We start from the raw sequence: 21,526 nt of genomic DNA, 5'->3' as shown, positions 1-21,526 counted from the left end.
AGGGGCAGATCTTACCATTAAACATGCAGATCTGATAAGAGGCTGAAGAGTTCAGCTAAGTATTATATTGGTACAAATCAGATTGAATACATAATCTGACCTGTGGGTCTTTAGTGCTGGGTTTTTCCTCCTTGGAGGTTTTCCCAGGGTATTTGTGTTTGTCTCCTATGCACTTACTTTCATTCTGTCATTACTTTATTTAATATTAGCAAATAATTAAATACTGATAATCTGATTACTAATCTGGGTCACAAAATTTAACATGGTATCAGAGCTAAGGTGTTACTAACTTCTGATTTTAGTAAATCATTTGTTGCATATAGCTGCTGTTTGTTTTCAGATTAAAACGTCAGGTTTGAAGGCTGAAGATAGACTTGAGGGAGCCATTGATTTTGCTGCTTGGAAGGTCCGTATTCTATTGATCCTTAAAGAGAATGATCTGCTGAAATTTGTAGAAGAAGAAGGAATGTCTCCTCCAGAAGATGCTGAAGAACTGAAACAGTTCAAGAAAGATTCCCTCAAGGCTAGGAGGATCATAATTGAATCCGTCAAGAATCATCTTGTCACTGTCATATCAAAGTTTGTGTCTGCCAGAGAAATGATCAAACACTTGGAAGGGATGTATGAAGTCAACAACCTCAGCAGGGCACTTGCACTAAGACAGCAACTTCTTCACATAAAAATGAAAGAAGAAGACTCAATCATAGCCTACTTCATGAAGATCAATAAACTAAAGGACAAGCTAAGCACTCTTGATTGCCAAATCTCGGACAAAGATCTTGTTATGATTGCATTAAATGGTCTACCTGATGAATGGGAACCATTCATTCGTAGTATTGGTGGAAGAGCCAATCGTCCCAACTTTGAGCGTCTTCAATCTGATTGCTTCGAAGAGGAATCTCGAATTGAGGTAAGAGGAAAACTCAAGAACTCTCACAAAGATAATCATGTTCTCTTAGCTAAATCTAGGAAAGGTGGACATTGGAAGAAAGAAAAGAGAAGCAAAGATTTTAGATCCTCCTCCTATGATCCAAGGAAGAAGTCAAGAGATTCCTCTCACATTCGTTGCTTCAGATGTGATAAGTATGGTCACTATGCCAGAGATTGTCAGAATGATCCAAAGGCAAGGGAAGTCAACTTAAATGAAGTTGCCGAACAAAGTGAATATTATCTTCTTATCTCTGCTCTATCCAGCAATGTTCCTACGGACAACAATACGTGGATACTTGACAGTGATACCTCCAGACACATCTCAGGTTTTCGTGAGCATCTCTTAGATCTGATTGAAAAGGACACCAACCTTCATGTAGTAATCGGTGATGATGCTCGATACTCGGTAAAAGGTTCTGGTACTACCTCTTTAAAACTAGATTCGGGTATTTCCTTACAACTCTGTGATATTCTCTTTGTACCTAGTATTAAAAGAAATCTTATTTCCATTTCTGCCTTAGAAGATAAGGGTTTGCAAATAGCATTTTCTGAAGGGAAAGTACTCGCTTGGCCTAAGAAATCTAATTTCAAATCTGCTAGTATTATTGGAAATAGATGTGATAGTTTACATAAGCTTGCAGCTAATCCAATTCAAGCTCTCATTCATGAGACCCCTGAATCATGTGAGCTATAGCATAGAAGACGGGGACATCTACACTTTCAAGCTCTTCCCACTCTCGGTAAAATGGTTAAAGGTATGCCTAAACTCAGTTTATCTCATGATGATGCTTGTAAAGGTTGTGCAATGGGCAAGTATGTGAAGAATCTTTTTCATAAAAGCGATAGTAGGGCTAAAGAAAGGTTAGAACTTATTCATTCAGATTTATGTGGTCCTATGTCTATAGCATCTCCTAGCGGTTTCCTATATTATGTTATCTTCATAGATGATTTCTCTAGAAAAACATGGATCTATTTTCTTAAATCTAAAGAGTCTGAAGAAGTCCTAAACAGATTTAAAGAATTCAAAGCCTTAGTTGAAAATACTATAGGAAACCGAATCAAATGTCTGAGGTCTGACAATGTAGGTGAATACACCTCAAGTAGTTTTTATGACTTTTGTATTAAAGCAGGAATTAAGAGGGAGTTGGTGTTGTGGAAAACAGAACCCTGATTGAGAGGGAGCTTCAATCCCAATGACTCTATCTGCAGCAGTTTGAATCATTCTTTGCTTGTGTGCAAGAATGAATTATGTCCAATCTATGCTTGTGTGCTAGATGGAAAATTGTAATTATGTAAGACCCACTTTTGTATTACACCTTCTATGCTTGTGTGCTAGAACCATCCTATGCTCGTGTGCTAGGTGGAAGATGTAATTCTATGCTTGTGTGCTAGATCCATTCTGTGCTTGTGTGCTAGATGGAACTCTAAAGGTTCAATTTATGTATTCTCCTCTTCCCTGGTTAAGAGGGAGTGTTGTTTGTAACTAGGAAAGAGGGTTCGGATTGCCCTAAGGCAACATCCGAACCCCTTCCCTTAAGCATAACGTGGAGGACCGGCCCCAAAAAGGGTTAACGTGGCCCTAAAACAAAGACCAGCCCCATTCACCACGCCACATTAAATTGGCGCCAAAATGAATATGTAAATGGAGGCCGACTTAAAGGGTATGTGGGTTAAATGATCATTTACCAAACACAAACATATTCTTATTTCCCTCTTGCAAAGCGAAATACCTCTGCAACTAAGCATGCGAAATTAAGAAGTAAAACTGGGCGAACTCATCCAAGAAGGTCAAAGGCATTGGTTGTTCCAGAATTCTGTTAGAGAGCAGATTTGATGTAGACTGTAAATGTATTGTAATTTCCAATTTAATGGACAAGTTATATGCACGATGGTGTATTTTAATTTTGATATTATGCCTATGACACTAATATTGCTATCTTTCTTTTACTGCAGGTAAGGAGGATGAACATGTATCGATTTCAATGTCATCTCCTTTGATTGGAATGATGTATAAATAGTAGAATGGCCATGATCAAGTGGCACCTTGATCGGACATGTCTTTAAGACATGTCCGACCAAGATGTCACTTGGTCGTGACCCTTACTAACATCAACCGATCCATAACTAATCGGTGCTATAAACATACCCGATAATGAATCGGTATCATTTAATGATAACAAAGCTTATAAACATGCCCGATAATGAATCGGTATCATTTAATGATAACAGCGCTTATAAACATGCCTGATAATGAATCAGTATCATTGTTAATGGTAACAGTGCTTATCGGTATCATTTGTTAACTGTTACAGATATAAAACATACCCGATAATGAATCGGTATCAAAGCATATAATAATGGATTAATATAACGTAAACAATAACAATAGCTGTTAGCATTATATGCTATCGGGTTAATACCTCGATAGCATATTAATGCCAATATGAATCGACATTAATATTAGCCCGATAGCATTTAGATTGACGCTTAACATAGTTAAGCAGGTCGTCAATCTAATCTATCATTTATCCAATATCAATATCATAATTATGACCAATGTTATAGTTTGATAAACATAAAGCATGAATGAGTAAACTAATAACAGAATAGCGGAGATTAATGAGTTAGGAGAGTCTTATCTTGCAGAAGCTACTAATGCATCTTATCCACGTTGTGATATGTGCACGAACATTTCATCTTATCCAGGTTGTGATATGTGCACGAACATTTCATTCAAATGTTTTATCACAACACCATCATGGCACATCCATGACATACCAGAGATCCAACATGATAACTGGTTTGAGAATCATAAAATCGTCACCTTATGATGTCTGCATACAAGCATTCATAATCTGAGAGATCGTCACCTCTTAGATATGAACACAGGGGGTAAAACCCAGAATGTCTCAACATGACAAAAGAAGTTTACATTTTCAACATCTTATTTACAAAGCAGATTACCTTTCTATCATACCTAAACCCTTTCTGAAGTGATCAACCTTCACTCTGGAAAGTGGTTTGGTCAAAATATCTGCAATCTGATCTCCCGTACTAACATATTATAATCTGATCACATTTTTGTCTACCATGTCTCGTACATAATGGTATGGGATCTCAATATGTTTGGATCTACCATGGAACACTGGATTCACTGAAAGTTTTATGCAACTTTGATTGTCACAATGGATGATATTAGGTTTCATTGGATTACCAAACAATCCCACAAGCAACTTTCTAAGCCACGTCGCTTCTCGGGCAGCCATGGAGGCTGCAATGTATTCGGCCTCGGTGGAACTTTGCGCTACAAAAGACTGCTTTCTGCTGATCCAGGATATCATGGCTGATCCCAAACTGAAGCAGCACCCAGAGGTGCTTTTCCGATCAGTCACACTTCCAGCCCAATCTGAATCTAAGAATGCGTGTAGATTAAGATCAATTTTCTTATACTTGAGACCAAGGTTTAAGGTGCCTTGTAAATATCTCATAATGTGTTTTACTGCTACCAGGTGTATCTCCTTTGGCTCACACATAAACTGACTCAAGGCATTTACTGCATAGCAGATATCTGGTCTTGTATTTACCAGATACATAAGAGACCCAACCATTTGCCTGTATAGAGTGGGGTCAGTAGAAGGTGATTCTGCTGCTGCTTCTTTAAGTTTATGAAGATTGGTTTCCATTGGAGCGGTCATAGGTCTACAGTTGAGCTTTCCAAATCTCTTCAGGATGTCTAATGTATACTTGCCTTGGTTTAGAACAATGTTGTCAGGATTCTGCCATACTTCCAACCCTAAGAAATAATGAAGGAATCCCAAGTCCTTCATATCAAATTCTTTGGATAGCTCTTTCTTGCATCGATTTATAAGGTGATCTTCTCCTGTGATTAATAAGTCATCAACATATAAAATCATTATTAGCATATCACCTTTATTCTGTTTGTAGTAGAGATTAGGATCTGCATCATTTTTAGAGAAGCCTAGTTTTGATAGATATGTGTCAATTCTTTCATACCAAGCCCTTGGAGCCTGTTTGAGCCCATATAGAGCTTTCTTGAGTTTGCACACATGAGATTCTGCATGATGGATCTCAAACCCTTTAGGTTGCTCTAGGTATACTTCTTCAGATATCTCTCCATTAAGAAAAGTTGTCTTTACATCCATTTGATGTACCTTCCATCCCTTTGCTGCTGCAATGGCTAGTACAGCCCTTACTGAGGTATATCTGGCTACAGGAGCAAATGTTTCTTCATAGTCTATTCCTTCCTTTTGAGAAAATCCTCTGGCTACAAATCTTGCCTTATATTTTTCAATGCTGCATATGCTGCATGTTTGATCTTGAAGAGCCATTTAGAAGAAACAACAGACTTCTTAGTTGGCCTAGGAACAATTTCCCATACATCATTTTTCATTATGGATTGATACTCTTCAGACATAGCATCCTTCCATACTTGATGTTTAAGGGCATCTGTTACATTGTCAGGTTCGTTTTTGGATAGATCATTCATAAGAGCAACATAGCTAGTAAATTTATTAGGGCTTTTGCTTTCTCTGAAGGTTCCAGAAGGAGCAGCAAACCTCTAAGCTTCTTCTACTGTTTTGGTGGCCCATAGTGGTCTTTTCTTGAGATTTCTAGGTGAGTTTTCATTTTCATTTTCAGTTTCATCTAGATTCTCCCTCCAAAACTCAGGGGCAGGATTTTCATCTAAGTTAGAGGTAGGTACAGAGATTTCAGGTTCTATGGAGTTCTGAGCTCTTTTGAAAGCCAGGTCCTCTTCAAATATTAAATCCCTACTTAGTTCAATATTTCTTTGACCAGGTACATAGATTCTGTAGGCTTTGGAGGTTTCACTATATCCTACAAGCAATCCTCTTTTTCCAGAAGGCTCTAGTTTTAGTCTCTTTTCTTTATGTATATGGATATAGACAGGACATCCAAATATCCTAAGGTAGCTAATATCAGGCTTAATCTTAATGAATACTTCCTTGGGAGTTTTGTCCTCAAGATGGGAGTGAGGGCACCTGTTCTGTATATATACAGCAGTGCTGGATGCTTCAGCCCAAAGATTTGTGTTAAGGTTTTGATCTAGGATCATGGCCTTGGCAGCTTCAACTATAGTCCTATTTTTCCTTTCCGCTACCCCATTTTGTTGGGGGTTATAAGGTATAGTAAGCTCCCTCTTAATCCCATTATCTCTACAAAATTCTTTAAATGAATCTGATGTGTATTCTCCCCCATTGTCGGTTCTTAGGGTTTTAACTTTGTTTCCTGAGTGTTTTCAGTTAGTGATTTAAATTCTTTAAACCTAGAGAGGATCTCTTCTCATTCTTTACTTTTCAGAAAGTAGATCCAAGTCTTCCTAGAGTAGTCATCAACAAATATTACATAATACAAGAATCCCCCTAGAGAGGATACAAACATAGGTCCGCATACATCAGAATGAATTAATTCTAGAATTTTGCTAGTTTTCCTAGTACTATTTTGGAATGCACCTTTGGTATTCTTACCTAGGGCACATCCTTTGCATGCCCCTAAATGATCTTGCTTTAACTTGGGTAGACCTGTGACAAGGTTTCCCATTGAAGATAAAGCCCTAAAGTTCAGATGGCCTAATCTTCTATGCCAAACTTCATTTGCATTAGTGGCTTCATGGATTAGGGCTAGATTGGGTTCCGTGCACAGCTCATACAAATAGCCTCATCTCTGTCCAATGGTCTTTGCCTTCTTGATGGAGGAGTTTCTTGGCCAAGCCAATACTCTGTTGTCCATGAATGTCACTCTGTATCCGTTATCTTCTAGTGCCGATATAGAGACTAGATTTCTTTTGATGTCGGGGACATATAGTACTCCTTCAAGCCGCAAGGTTATGCCTATCTTCAATTTGATGGTGCAGGTTCCTACTCCTCTGACTGGATGTGTGGAGTCATCTCCGATGGTTACGTCCTCATCACTCTCCTCTGTCATGGAATCAAGTACTTCTCTAAACCCAGTGATGTGCCTGGATGAACCACTGTCAATCACCCATGAGTTGATTTTGTTAAAAGCTTGACTTGTGAGTGCTGAGTAGAATACGTATTTCCCGGAGTCATCTTCCCCTTTAGTCTTTCCTGCTTTGACAAATGTAGCATGTTTCTTGGTTCTTTCCGGGCATTTTGCAACGAAGTGTCCGAACTGATCACATTTGTAACATTGAATGTGAGATAAGTCCTTCTTTGAAGTATCCTTACCTTGACGACCTTTTCTCTTTCTAAACTGCCTTTTCTTGTTTTGCTTGGTGGAATTGGTGTTTAGAACTTGCAGGTCTTCATCTATATTCTTGTGTTTCATTCCCATCTTGTTCAATCTTGATTCTTCTTGGAGACAGTCATCTCTTAATCTTTCAAACTTGGGATATTGGACCTTGCACTGATGCCTTGGACGAATGTGCTCCATCCACTAAGCAACCCATCTAAAGCAATGAGTGTTAACTCTTTGCTTTGGATCTCGTAGTCTAGAGTTGCAAGTTCATCTTTTAGAACTGATATCCGCATAAAGTAGGCATTGATTGTCTCCCCTTTGTTCATGGTGATATGATTTATTTCTCGTTTTAATGATAGAGTTCGACTTGAATTTGATATCTCAAATGTGCTTTCAAGAGCTTTGAACATTTTATAGGCTGTCTGATGTTTTCTTATGATGGGCATTATGTTGTTTCTCACCCCATCAACTATTATTTTTATTGCCTTTTCATTTCCCTCAATCCATGTTGTTTTGTCAGGTTCATTTTCGGGTTGAGCATTTTTAGTTTGAACAAACAAATCCACTTTGCTCTCCTTTAAGATCATTTGAATTCTGAATTTCCAGGCTGAAAAATCATCGCCACCTCCGAGTCTGTCTTCGAATCTGATAGCACTGGCCATTTGAAGAAATGTGATGTAGTATATAAACTTGTTCTTAAATTGGTTTCATGAAATTAAATAGCCTCAAGTTCGATCAACTTGGCTCTGATACCATGTAAATGTATTGTAATTTCCAATTTAATGGACAAGTTATATGCACGATGGTGTATTTTAATTTTGATATTATGCCTATGACACTAATATTGCTATCTTTCTTTTACTGCAGGTAAGGAGGATGAACATATATCGATTTCAATGTCATCTCCTTTGATTGGAATGATGTATAAATAGTAGGATGGCCACGATCAAGTGGCACCTTGATCGGACATGTCTAAAGACATGTCTTTTAGACATGTCCGACCAAGATGTCACTTGGTCATGACCCTTACTAACATCAACCGATCCATAACTAATAGGTGCTATAAACATACCCGATAATGAATCGGTATCATTTAATGATAACAGTGCTTATAAACATGCCCGATAATGAATCAGTATCATTTAATGATAACAACGCTTATAAACATGCCTGATAATGAATCGGTATCATTGTTAATGGTAACAGTGCTTATCAATATCATTTGTTAATTGTTACAAATATAAAACATACCCGATAATGAATCGGTATCAAAGCATATAATAATGGATTAATATAACGTAAACAATAACAATAGCTGTTAGCATTATATGCTATCGGGTTAATACCCCGATAGCATATTAATGCCGATATGAATCGACATTAATATGCTATCAGGTTAATAGCCTGATAGCATTTAGATTGACGCTTAACATAGTTAAGCAGGTCGTCAATCTAATCTATCATTTATCCAATATCAATATCATAATTATGACCAATGTTATAGTCTGATAAATATAAAGCATGAATGAGTAAACTAATAACAGAATAAAGGAGATTAATGAGTTAGGAGAGTCTTATCTTGCAGAAGCTACTAATGCATTAACACAGACTTGGAATAATTAGAAGGGCAGATCTGACCATTAAACATGCAGATCTGATAAGAGGCTGAAGAGTTCAGCTAAGTATTGTATTGGTACAATTCAGATTGAATACATAATCTGATCTGTGGGTCTTTAGTGCTGGGTTTTTCCTCCTTGGAGGTTTTCTCAGGGTATTTGTGTTTGTCTCCTATGCACTTACTTTCATTCTGTCATTACTTTACTTAATATTAGCAAATAATTAAATACTGATAATCTGATTACTAATCTGGGTCACAAAATTTAACAATTTGTACCGTAAAAGTAGCTTGTAAATTGAGCAGTGCAAATATTGGTGTCACATTTATCTTATTCTTCAACCCCTCAAATGCACATACTTGTTTATTGTCCCAATTAAATTCCTTCCTTTGCCCATGACTTCATGCAATGGGATAACAACATATGATGTCTTTTACAAATATATGGAGGTAAGTACAAGCCTTCAAAGCTTTGAGACTCACTTATAGTAGTGGGCTTTAGCCAATTGATAACTACCTAAACCTTAATTGGATCTATTCTTATCTTTCCATCACCCACCACATGGCCAAGGTACACCAACAAATCTACCGAATTCTGACTTCTTAGCAAGTGCCTTCCAAGAACACCTTCTTCCCAAGGTCGCCCAAACATTCCACAGTCTTAGAATAACAATCGACCTTAGCCCTATGCCTTCAAAGACAATTCATTCCTAGGATTATGTCATAGGATCCTAAGGGGGCTACATACAAATTTACCTTTGTTGAAAACCTAAGTTACCGGTTCGGGTTCAGATTCGAGTACGGATTCGCAGATTCGGCAAAAAAAAAAAATATTGGATACGGGTACAGGTTCGTCCCTATATATATATATATGGTCAATATATACAATCCATACAAAAATAAAATATACAATGTGACTTTCCATACATAAATGATAAATGATAATCCATAATTATTAATTGCCAATGCCAATAAATATTCATATATCGCAAATGTAATCAGTAAACTAATAACTAAAGTCTAATATCATATTCATAATTTGCAAAAAAGATAATATTCAAGTTTCAAGTCTTTTTTAAAAAGTCATAAAGGGGCGAATTAGAGTTTAATTATAAAAAAACTATTTTAAAAAGACTTTTTTTTATTGTTTTTTTGACCCGTGGGCCCCGTTTTTGGAAAATCACGAGCCTGGGTTCATGCAGGTCCTCCATGGTTCACCCGGGTCTTCCTGGGTTCGACCTGGGTTCCACCTGGGAAGGACCCGGGAGGAACCCAAGGAGAACCCGGGGAGAACCAAGACCGGGCAAGAACCAGAACCGGAACCTAGGCCAAAAGGGGAAGAACCGGTAACTTAGTTGAAAACCCTAGAAGCTCAACCCTAGCTCCAAATAGGCATTGCTCTACTTGAGCTCTAGTCTAATTTGCATATTCCACAAACCATGTATTTGCCATAAAGCCAACTCTCTTAGGAAATCTACTCAAAAATTTGAGTGCAATGAAGCTTTCGGTTGCACACGTATCTATGAGGACAAAAATAGGGTTTTCGTAAAGCATACCTATTAGTCTCTATCAAAGTTATCTAAAATTCTACTTGTCTATTATCCAATGCCACATGGATTCGTTGCTAGAAGGTTGCCTACTATGAAGGTAATGGGTTCCTCTGATATGATGCCCCTTGATTCTTGTTAGGGGGCCGATTTGCGTAATGTTCACTTCCACAGGTGAAACATCCCCCTGGTGGTCCTCTTTTCTCTAAAGCCCTATTGGATGTATCTCCTTCTTGAAATTGTTCCCCCTCCGAATCATGTCTATTTCCTTTGTACCCTTTGTTATTTCTTTTCCCTAAATCGTGTTTATCTCCTTTCTTCTTAAAAGGTTGGGAGGTTTGAGACTACTTGAATTTCTTACGACTCTTATCCCTAATTGCAGCATTTGTTTTGAGTCTCTGCTCTTGTCTGAAGGCCTTTTCCTACACTTTGTCCATGGTACTTGGCCCAAGGACATCAACTGCACCACCAATGCGGTTGTCCAAACCCATAATAAACTTCTTGATCCTAAACCTCTCACTGGCATGATATTGTGGTACATATTTGAGTAGCCAAGTAAACTTTTCCCAATACTCATTAACTAAGAAATCTCCTTGTCTCAATTTCTGGAAATCCACTAATTTTTGGTCAAAAAACAACTCAAGTAGCCACCTCTGTCCAAAACTCCCAACAAACTACTCCCAAGTTATACTTGTAGATTTTAGGCCTAACTTGGCCTTCTTATTCTCCCACCAAGTTGCAGCTTCCCTAGATAGTTGAAAGCTCCCCACACAACCTTAGTGTTCTCAAAATAGTTTTGTATCTCAAAGTACTTTTCCATCTCAATTACCCAGGCCTCGACGGCGTCTCCAAACACTGAACCTTCAAATTTCGGGGGTTTGACTTTCTTCATATCATATGAAAGCTCATGAGCCATTTGATTCTTCATTTTTGAGTCCAAGCTTTCGAGTATTCCTCTCAATGCTCACTTTGTGTGATGCGCTTGTGCCTATTATAGGCCTCCCTATTTTGAGTTTCTTGGTCATTTCCAGCCATGTTATTCTAACTCAACACCTGATGCTCGAGGTTCCTGAGCCCGGCCTGGGTGTCATTCATCATAGATAACAACTGCTCCAATTTGGCCATCGGTGTTTCAGCGAGTTCAGACCCTCTGAATTTGTCCCTTGTGTTTTCCATGTTAAGTTACTAGTTATTGTTAATGCATTGAAGCGTTTACTAATTTAGAACCATTATGCATCTTACTTTCGCTCTAAAATTTAAATAGCAAAAAGTGTTTACACAAACAAAATTTTGGTTTTCATTGTTTACTCCAAAAAGAGTATGTTAGATGTACATCATGTAACATTATTTACAATTTCACAAGTTCAAAAATTATGAACTACTGTCTCCGCTAGTGTGTGACGTCTCAATGGGCTCTTCCTGCCAATCAAAATTTGATGGTATAAATTATACCCAAAAAGCAACATGTAGGTCCTCTTGTCCCACCTTTACAACTCTCTCCCCAAATGGGGTTTCTTGGGTTTGTATAGGGTTCATGTTTGGCTTAGAAGAAGATGAGGGTTTAGATGTATTCTTATTCTATGTAGGCCATTTTTGCCTCTCCTTTTGGAATCGTTGAATTGCTTCTGCCATTGTTTCAATGTCTCATAGTAGGGTACAACTGGAATAGTCAAAATTAGTTTTGTTTTTCAGACGGGAATTCGATCATAGAATTTGAACCTTTTTCCTTGGTGTTTGTCGAATCCACGTCCTGTATCACCCAACATATTCCATGATTCAATTTACTATTCTACCTTTCATGTGGCAAGCTCCTAGGTCCAATATTGAACCGGGTAGCTTTGATACCATATGTTATGATTAAACTTGACTCTTTTCATATTTTCTATTAATACATAATCATCAAGGATGATGATTCTTGAGGGGGAGGATATGTTACACCCCTCTCATGATACAATTACTATTCTTGCATAATAATTTTGAGATGAATGTAAAATCAGTTATGTGATTTCATCAGTTAGATGTTTAAATGAGTTTTCATTGGAATAAATGAATATTTGAATCAGATGACAAACTGTGTAATTGTGCTTCGATATTTGTATATATAATATGGATTTAAGGTATGGCCTAGCTATGGTATGTTTTATAAGATGGTTGTAGGTCAAACCACTTCACCCTTAGGAAAGAGAGTGAGAGAATCATTGGAGAGAGGGTCACAGACACAAGGACAAGAAAGTTACCCACTTGAGTTTGGTATATATAGGTCAAGTTGTCCTAAGGTAAGGATGTTTTGTCTTTCAACACCTTGTTAAGTTTGGTCACCTAAGTTCGTTATAGTACTCAACCTACTCAACCTAGGATTCTAAGTTCTTCGAACCATATCTCTTCAATGTCTCTGTCTTCCTTTGATTTAGTTAGCCGGTACGGTTTTGAAGATAATTTAAATTATTATTTATTATTCAAATACTATATATATATATGTGAATACTTGCATACGGTATATACACATGTATGAATGTAATGAACCATATCTGTTCAAGGACTCTATCTTCCTTTTGACTTAGTTAGCCGGATACGGTTTTGAAGATAATTTAAATTATTATTTATTATTCAAATACTATTTAAATATATATATATGCGAATACTTGCATATGGTATAGATTATTTATATATATATATATATATATATATTAAGCATTGTTATGATTCAATACTTTGGAATCATTTAATGGGGCTATGGAAGCCTAAGCTGTCATCAGCTAAAGGTAAGACTCATTAATAATCCTTGAAACCTTCGATAGGCACTCAAGCCATATCAAATGCAATATATATATATATAGTTGTTTGTAACTAGGTCTATATATGGGTTCGGAATGCCTTAAGGCAACATCCGAACCCATTTAGGACTGGGCCCTATCCTAAAGGGTAACGTGACCCAAAGTCTAAGCCCAGCCCTATACTTCACGCCATCCTAAAATACCCACGCCACATTAAATATATTGGCGCCAAAAAAGGAAGGAGGCCGACTTGAATTAATAAAGGCTAAAGACATATATAAATAAAGATATCTTGCAAAGACAATTAAAAAAAAAAGTCCAGCGAATTAGCACTGCATAAAAGGTGCGAATTTACAAGGAGGGTGCGAACTTCTCCAGACTTGTGCGAAATTGTCCAAGAGGACATAAGCTGTTTTGGTGCAGACTTGAAGAACTTAGAAGTGCAGATCTGTCATACAAAAGGGATCAAATCTGACAAGGAAGCTAAGTATTGTACTTGTGATTTTTAAGGGAGAATATATAATCTGACCTGTGGGTCTTTAATGCTGGGTTTTTCCTCCTTGGAGGTTTTCCCAGGGTATGTGTGTATGTCACTTGTTTACTTCCTTCATTTCTGAGTTTCCTAAATTATGATTTACTAAAATGTTACAAATCTGATTAACAAACTAGGGCATAATTAAAGGACATAAAACTGATTACTGATCTAGGGCACAAAAATTACATGGTATCAGAGCTAAGGTGTCACTAACTTCAGATTTTAGTAAATCATTTGGTGCATATAGCTGCTGTTTGTTTTCAGATTAAAATGTCAGGTTTGAGGGCTGAAGATAGACTTGATGGAGCCCTTGATTTTGCTGCTTGGAAAGTCCGTATTCTATTGATCCTTGAAGAGAATGATCTGCTGAAATTCGTAGAAGAAGAAGGTATGTCCACTCCAGAAGATGCTGAAGAGCTGAAACAGTTCAAGAAAGACTCCCTCAAGGCTAGGAAGATCATAATTGAATCTCTGTCAAGAATCATCTTGTCACTGTCATATCAAAGTTTGCATCTGCCAGGGAAATGATCAAACACTTGGAAGGGATGTATGAAGTCAACAACCTCAATAGGGCTCTTTCTCTAAGACAACAGCTTCTTCACATGAAAATGAAAGAAGAAGACTCAATCATATCCTATTTCATGAAGATCAATGAACTAAAGGACAAGCTAAGTACTCTTGATTGCCAAATCTCGGATAAAGATCTTGTTATGATTGCATTAAATGGTCTACCTGATGAATGGGAACCATTCATTCGTAGCATTGGTGGAAGAGCCGATCATCCCAACTTTGAGCGTCTTCAATCTGATTGCATCGAAGAGGAATCTCGAATTGAGGTAAGAGGAAAACTCAAGAACTCTCACAAAGATAATCATGTTCTCTTAGCTAAATCTAGGAAAGGTGGACATTGGAAGAAAGAAAAGAGAAGCAAAGATTTTAGATCCTCCTCCTATGATCCAAGGAAAAAGTCAAGAGATTCCTCTCACATTCGTTGCTTCAGATGTAATAAATATGGTCACTATGCCAGAGATTGTCAGAATGATCCAAAGGAAAGGGAAGTCAATTTAAATGAAGTTGCCGAACAAAGTGAGGATTATCTTCTCATCTCTGCTCTATCCAGCAATGTTCCTACGGACAGTAATACGTGGATACTTGACAGTGGTGCCTCTAGACAAATCTCAGGTTTTCGTGAGCATCTCTCAGATCTGATTGAAAAGGACACCAACCTTCATGTGGTAATCGGTGATGATGCTCGATACTCGGTAAAAGGTTCTGGTACCACCTCTTTAAAACTAGATTTTGGTATTTCCTTACAACTCTGTGATATTCTCTTTGTACCTAGTATTAAAAGAAATCTTATTTCCATTTCTGCCTTAGAAGATAAGGGTTTGCAAATAGCATTTTCTGAAGGTAAAGTACTCGCTTGGTCTAAGAAATCTAATTTCAAAACTGCTCGTGTTATTGGAAATAGATGTGATAGTTTATATAAGCTTGCAGCTAATCCAATTCAAGCTCTCATTCATGAGACCCCTGAATCATGCGAGCCATGGCATAGAAGACTTGGACATCTACACTTTCAAGCCCTTCCCACTCTCGGTAAAATGGTTAAAGGTATGCCTAAACTTAGTTTATCTCATGATGATGCTTGTAAAGGTTGTGCAATGGGTAAGAATGTAAAGAATCCTTTTCATAAAAGCGATAGTAGGGCTAAAGAAAAGTTAGAACTTATTCATTCAGATTTATGTGGTCCTATGTCTGTAGCATCTCCTAGTGGTTTCATGTATTATGTTATCTTCATAAATGATTTCTCTAGGAAAACATGGATCTACTTTCTTAAATCTAAAGAGTCTGAAGAAGTCCTAAACAGATTTAAAGAATTCAAAGCCTTAGTTGAAAATACTACAGAAAATCGAATTAAATGTTTAAGGTCTAACAATGGAGGTGAATACACCTCGGGTAGCTTCTATGACTTTTGTGTTAAAGCAGGAATTAAGAGGGAGTTATGTGTTCCCTACAATCCTCAGCAAAATGGAGTTGCTGAAAGAAAGAACAGGACCATTGTTGAAGCTGCAAGAGCCATGATCCATGATCAAGATCTGCAACCTTTTCTATGGGCAGAAGCATCCAAAACTACAGTTTATATTCAGAATAGATGTCCTCATCGTACCCTAAAGGATGTGACTCCTGAAGAAGCCTTTACAGGAATCAAACCTGACATCAGCTACCTAAGGATATTCGGGAGCCCGGTGTATGTTCATGTGCCTAAAGAAAAACGAACCAAGTTGGATCCTTCTGGAAAGAAAGGCATCTTAGTGGGATACATCGAATCTTCTAAAGCCTTCGGGATCTACATTTCAGGTTAAAAGTATGTTGAGGTAAGTAGAGATGTAACTTTTGAAGAAGGTATTGCTTTCAAAAGATCTAAAGGTTCATTATCTAATAATAATGATATGGTGATTGAAAATCAAGATTCAATAGTTGATGCTAACCCTGAGATACAGGAGGAGTCTACTGACCTTCCGGATCAGGAAGTTCAGAATGACCCAATAGAACCCATGAACTCTACCGATATACCTCAGGATATTGTGGTCTGCAAGAAAAGACCACTTTGGATTAGAAACGCGATTCAAGATGCTGAAGGATTTGTTGCTCCCAAAGGAACCTTTAGAGATAGCAAGAGATTCCAAAATCACGCCAACTACATTTCTGTGATGTGTAATATCATTGAGTCTGAACCTCACAATGTCGAAGAAGCCATGTCCCATCATGCTTGGAAATTAGCCATGGATGAAGAGTATGGGTCTATCATCAAGAATGATGTCTAGGACATTGTACCCAGACCCAAAGGTAAGTCTGTTGTTTCCTCTAAATGGTTGTTTAAAATTAAGCATAATGTTGATGGTAGTATTGAAAAATACAAAGCTAGGTTTGTAGCTCGTGGTTTTTCTCAAAAGGAAGGAATAGATTATGAAGAAACTTTTGCTCTTGTTGCAGGATATACTTCTATTAGATCTATAATAGCTATTGTTGCAGCCAAAGGTTAGGAATTGCATCAAATGGACGTTAAGACAGCCTTCCTCAATGGTGTTATTGAGGAGGAAGTCTATATTGAGCAACCAGAAGGTTATGTAATCCATAAAAGAGATTCTCACGTTTGCAAGTTGAAGAAAGCCTTATATGGGCTCAAACAGGCTCCTCGGGCTTGGTATGAAAAAATTGATAAGTACTTACTAAGCTTAGGGTTTCGTAAGAATGATGCTGATGCTAACATTTACCTAAAGGTTTATAATGATGATATGCTTATTTTGGTTTTGTATGTGGATGATTTATTTCTCATCGGTGAAAATAAATTAATTATAAGATGTAAGAAAGAATTAGCCTCAGAATTTGAAATGAAGGATTTAGGTCTAATGCATTATTTCCTAGAGTTAGAAGTATGGCAAAAATCCAATGAATTTTTTGTAAGTCAAGGAAAATATACTATTGATATTTTGAAAAGATTTAGAATGATGGATTGTAAACCCATGCATACTCCTATGGAATCTAACTTAAAAAAGTTAAGTGTTTCAGCAACTAACTCTGATTTTGCAGATCCATCTGAGTATAGGCAGCTGATTGGATCATTGATGTATTTAGTCAATACAAGGCCAAATATCTGTTATGCTGTGAATGCCCTCAGTCAGTTCATGAGCTTGCCTAAACTTGTTCACCTGGTGGCTGCCAAGCACATCCTAAGATACCTGCGTGGCTCTATTGGTTATGGGTTGAAGTATTCACTTAACACTTCAATCTTCCTGGAAGGCTATTCAGATTCAGATTGTGCAGGAAGTGTCAAGGACAGGAAAAGTACTTCGGGTATCTGCTTCAACTTGGGTTCTGCAGTGATCTCTTGGGCATGTAGAAAGCAATCTTTCGTAGCATTGAGCACAGCAGAAGCTGAGTACATTGTAGCATCTGTTGCATCCAGAGAAGCAGTGTGGCTTCGCAAACTCCCTGTTGGATTATTTGGTCAAACTAGTGGTCCTACCACCATTCATTGTGATAATCAAAGTTGTATAAAGATGTCAGTAAATCCTGTATTTCATGACCGGTCCAAACATGTGGAAACGCATTATCACTTCATTCGGGATATGGTGCAAAGAGGCGCCATTCACCTAAAGTACATTAGCATGGATGAACAGGTTGCGGACATCCTTACCAAACCTTTATCCAAAGTGAAGTTCGAGTGCTTCACAGACAGACTTGGAGTTGTGGAAAACGGAACCCTGATTGAGAGGGAGCTCCAACCTCAGTGACTCTATCTGCAGCACTTTAATCATTCTTTGTTTGTGTGCAAGAATGAATTGTGTCCAATCTATGCTTGTGTGCTAGATGGATAATTGTAATTATGTAAAGACCCACTTGTGTATTACACTTTCTATGCTTGTGTGCTAGGTGGAAGATGTAATTCTATGCTTGTATGCTAAATACATTCTATGCTTGTGTGCTAGATGGAACTCTAAAGGTTCAGTTTATGTATTCTCTTCTTCCCTAGTTAAGAGGGAGTGTTGTTTGTAACTAGTCTATATATGGGTTCGGATTGCCTTAAGGCAACATCCGAACCCATTTAGGACTGGGCCCTATCCTAAAGGGTAACGTGACCCAAAGTCTAAGCCCAGCCCTATACTTCACGCCATCCTAAAATACCCACGCCACATTAAATATATTGGCGCCAAAAAAGGAAGGAGGCCGACTTGAATTAATAAAGGCTAAAGACATATATAAATAAAGATATCTTGCAAAGACAATTAAAAAAAAAGTCAAGCGAATTAGCTCTGCATAAAAGGTGCGAATTTACAAGGAGGGTGCGAACTTGTCCAGACTTGTGCGAAATTGTCCAAGAGGACATAGGTTGTTTTGGTGCAGACTTGAAGAACTTAGAAGTGCAGATCTGTCATACAAAAGGGATCAGATCTGACAAGGAAGCTAAGTATTGTACTTGTGATTTTTAAGGGAGAATATATAATCTGACCTGTGGGTCTTTAATGCTGGGTTTTTCCTCCTTGGAGGTTTTCCCAAGGTATGTGTGTTTGTCACTTGTTTACTTCCTTCATTTCTGAGTTTACTAAATTATGATTTACTAAAATGTTACAAATCTGATTAACAAACTAGGGCATAATTAAAGGACATAAAACTGATTACTGATCTAGGGCACAAAAATTACATATATCACACACATTAAGGCTTTGTTATGATTCAATACTTTGGAATCAATTAATGGGGCTATGCAAGCCTAAACTGTCATCAGCTAAAGGTAAGACTCATTAATAATTCTTGAAACCTTCGATAGGCACTCAAGCCATATCAAATGCAATTATTATGGGTCGTTAATTTCTTGAACATGGCCAAGCCATTGGTCTATCGATTTCATAAAGACTGATTAAGAATACATTTTAACACATGAAAAGAAGATTAAATTCAATCGGTTCTTATCTTTAATACATAGAAATTTATTTTGAGATGGCATAATTTTGGGGTGAGAGGCAATGCATCGATGCCAAAACTAAATCTTGGAGGCGCTAATATAAGAAAGGCTAAAAATTAAAAACCGTAGGATAAAAGAGGCTCTTTAGTGAGCTCGAAGAAAGACAGTTAATTTTGATACTTTTGTTTTTGGCATTCAATATGAAGCGAAGAAATTCTGTGAAAAGGGAGAAAGTACGACCCTTAGAAAGTAGCTTCGAGCTAGTGCCTACGGAGCCTGAGTTGGAGAATGAGAAATATATTCAGGCCGCTGCTACATGCATGTTTTTCCTTACTTTAATTCTGTTATTGAAAACATTCTTGGAAACAGCTAGTGTGAATTGTTAAGCAATGAATGTATACAATTTAGAAGTTTGCTCCAATGAGAGCCTTGAATATGCATGAACATTTCTTGCTCTCTATTATGAAAAGAAAATCTTTAAGGAAACCTTAAAAAGTGTGAATATGAAATCAGTCTTTTAAGTTTGCTCATCATCCGAGCCTTGCTTTGTTCATGAGCTTTGAACTATGCATTTCTTCCCTAAGGTTCCGCTGTAGAAAATTCAAAATAACTAGCACAACCAACTTGATAGCAATATCTAGACAAGACAACTTAGACTCAAATATTGTTATGAGCCATGAGATAAATACAAAGCTGTTTCAAGTTATTAAGAAATGAGTTTCTTCCATCTCAAAACTATATCTCAGATATAAAGATTTTGAGTTTCCTTTCAAATCAATATTGTCTCAGATAAAAGATTTGATTATCTTTTCATTGCAAAAATCTTTGCTATATAAAGTCAACTTTCCATTAAACTAGCATACTACCTCAGGGAACCAAATAACTTTGCACCAGTAATGGTGAGTCTGAACCATCCTCTATGTGAGAACTTTTCAAGCATTGGTTAAGTTAACTTGTTAAACCCACAAGAAACCCTAACAGGAAGAAATGATTAATAGTCAAGCTTTCTTGAGATATGTATTAAGGAAGGAAACTGTTTAATACTCAAAAGATTTACTTGAATTGTAAGATACCACTAAAGTTGTCCTGAGTCCTTCTGCGGACAGAAGAATATATGCAAGAACAAGACTAAACTATTAAAAGAAAACTAAGTTGTCAACCCCATAAGGGTTGAAATTTGATAAGAAACTACAAGTAAAATTTATGAAAAGACGAGATTAGTCTAAAGTGGTGCATTACTGAGAAATTACTCACCTCGTATCAGTAACATGTTCATGTGAAACTCAAGTACTTAGATCATATTATGTTAAATTCTTGGCCAATTTATTCTAAACAAGGTTAATGGAACTGTTCAACCATTAATAAGAATGTCAGATCACTTAGACACAGAAGTGTAAGAAGTAAAGGTCATGAAAAACCATACATGAAAGACAACAAAGTTACTTTTTTGTAAGCATTAACAACCAAATGAAATAGGTCGAGAGACCAAGGATTTCAATACCAGGACGGGTATGAGAGTTACATAACTAGTTAACCAAGTTAGTCCAACAAGTGGCCTTAAGTGGTAGATAGCTCAGTTACCGATTCTTGCCAAAAATGGTCGGGTCCTGATCCGAGCCTGGTTCGACCTGGGTCCCACCCGGGTCCTGCCCAGGCGGCTAGGTTCCTTGCGGACCCACAAGGAACCCAGCCGCCTGGGCAGGACCTGGGTCCCAGGACCCACAAGGAACCCATCCGCCTGGACAGGACCCGGGTGGGACCCAGGTCGAGCCCAAGAGGACCCAGGTGAACCCAAGCTCGTGGTTCCCAAAAATGGGGCCCACGGGTTAGAAAACAAATAAAAACAATTAAAAAACAAATTTTTTAATCTTATTTTAACATCTAAACCCTAATCCGCCCCTTTATGATGCATTTCATGCATCAAAACATGCATTCAACCCGTTCTACTTGCATTTTTGAAGATTTTTTCTCTACAATCAAGTTTCTTAGTTTTTGTATTTTTCTTCGAAGGTGATGACTACGAAGGTGTGAGACACGCATCAAAGGCATAGGAATCACTAGAGAAGGAAGATTTAGCCATTAAAGGTAAGTGAATCTGAATTTTTTTCAAGTTTTCAAGAATTTTTCCAAGTTTTTTTCAAATTTTTAAATTTTTTTTTTAAGTTTTTTTAATTTTTTTTAAAGAAGTCTTGTATATTTTTTTACACTTTGTATGCACAATATGGGGTTATAATGCCGAAATTTTAATAATTTTTTTCAATAATGTTGTGCTTTCTCTTTTCATTTTAGGTGCATTACTCATATAATCATACATAATGGCTGGAACTGGAAGTGCAAGTGCAAGCTCTAGTTCAGTTGCAAATGTCCGAACTGAAAATACCCCCTTTAAAATTAATCAAGATTCACCACTTTGGCATTATACAA

General features: G+C 37.3%; 1 protein-coding gene across 1 annotated transcript in view; it reads right to left on the bottom strand.

Moving 5' to 3' along the window:
• LOC131073365 (protein RRC1) overlaps nucleotides 1–21,526 on the bottom strand; it is a 76,412-nt gene that overhangs the window by 39,982 nt on the left and 14,904 nt on the right. The window lies entirely within an intron of this gene.

Source organism: Cryptomeria japonica, chromosome 10, assembly GCF_030272615.1.
Source record: "Cryptomeria japonica chromosome 10, Sugi_1.0, whole genome shotgun sequence".
Classification (NCBI taxonomy): domain Eukaryota; kingdom Viridiplantae; phylum Streptophyta; class Pinopsida; order Cupressales; family Cupressaceae; genus Cryptomeria; species Cryptomeria japonica.
Note: the sequence above shows the minus strand (reverse complement) of the source record. Positions and strands in the feature narration are given on the sequence as shown.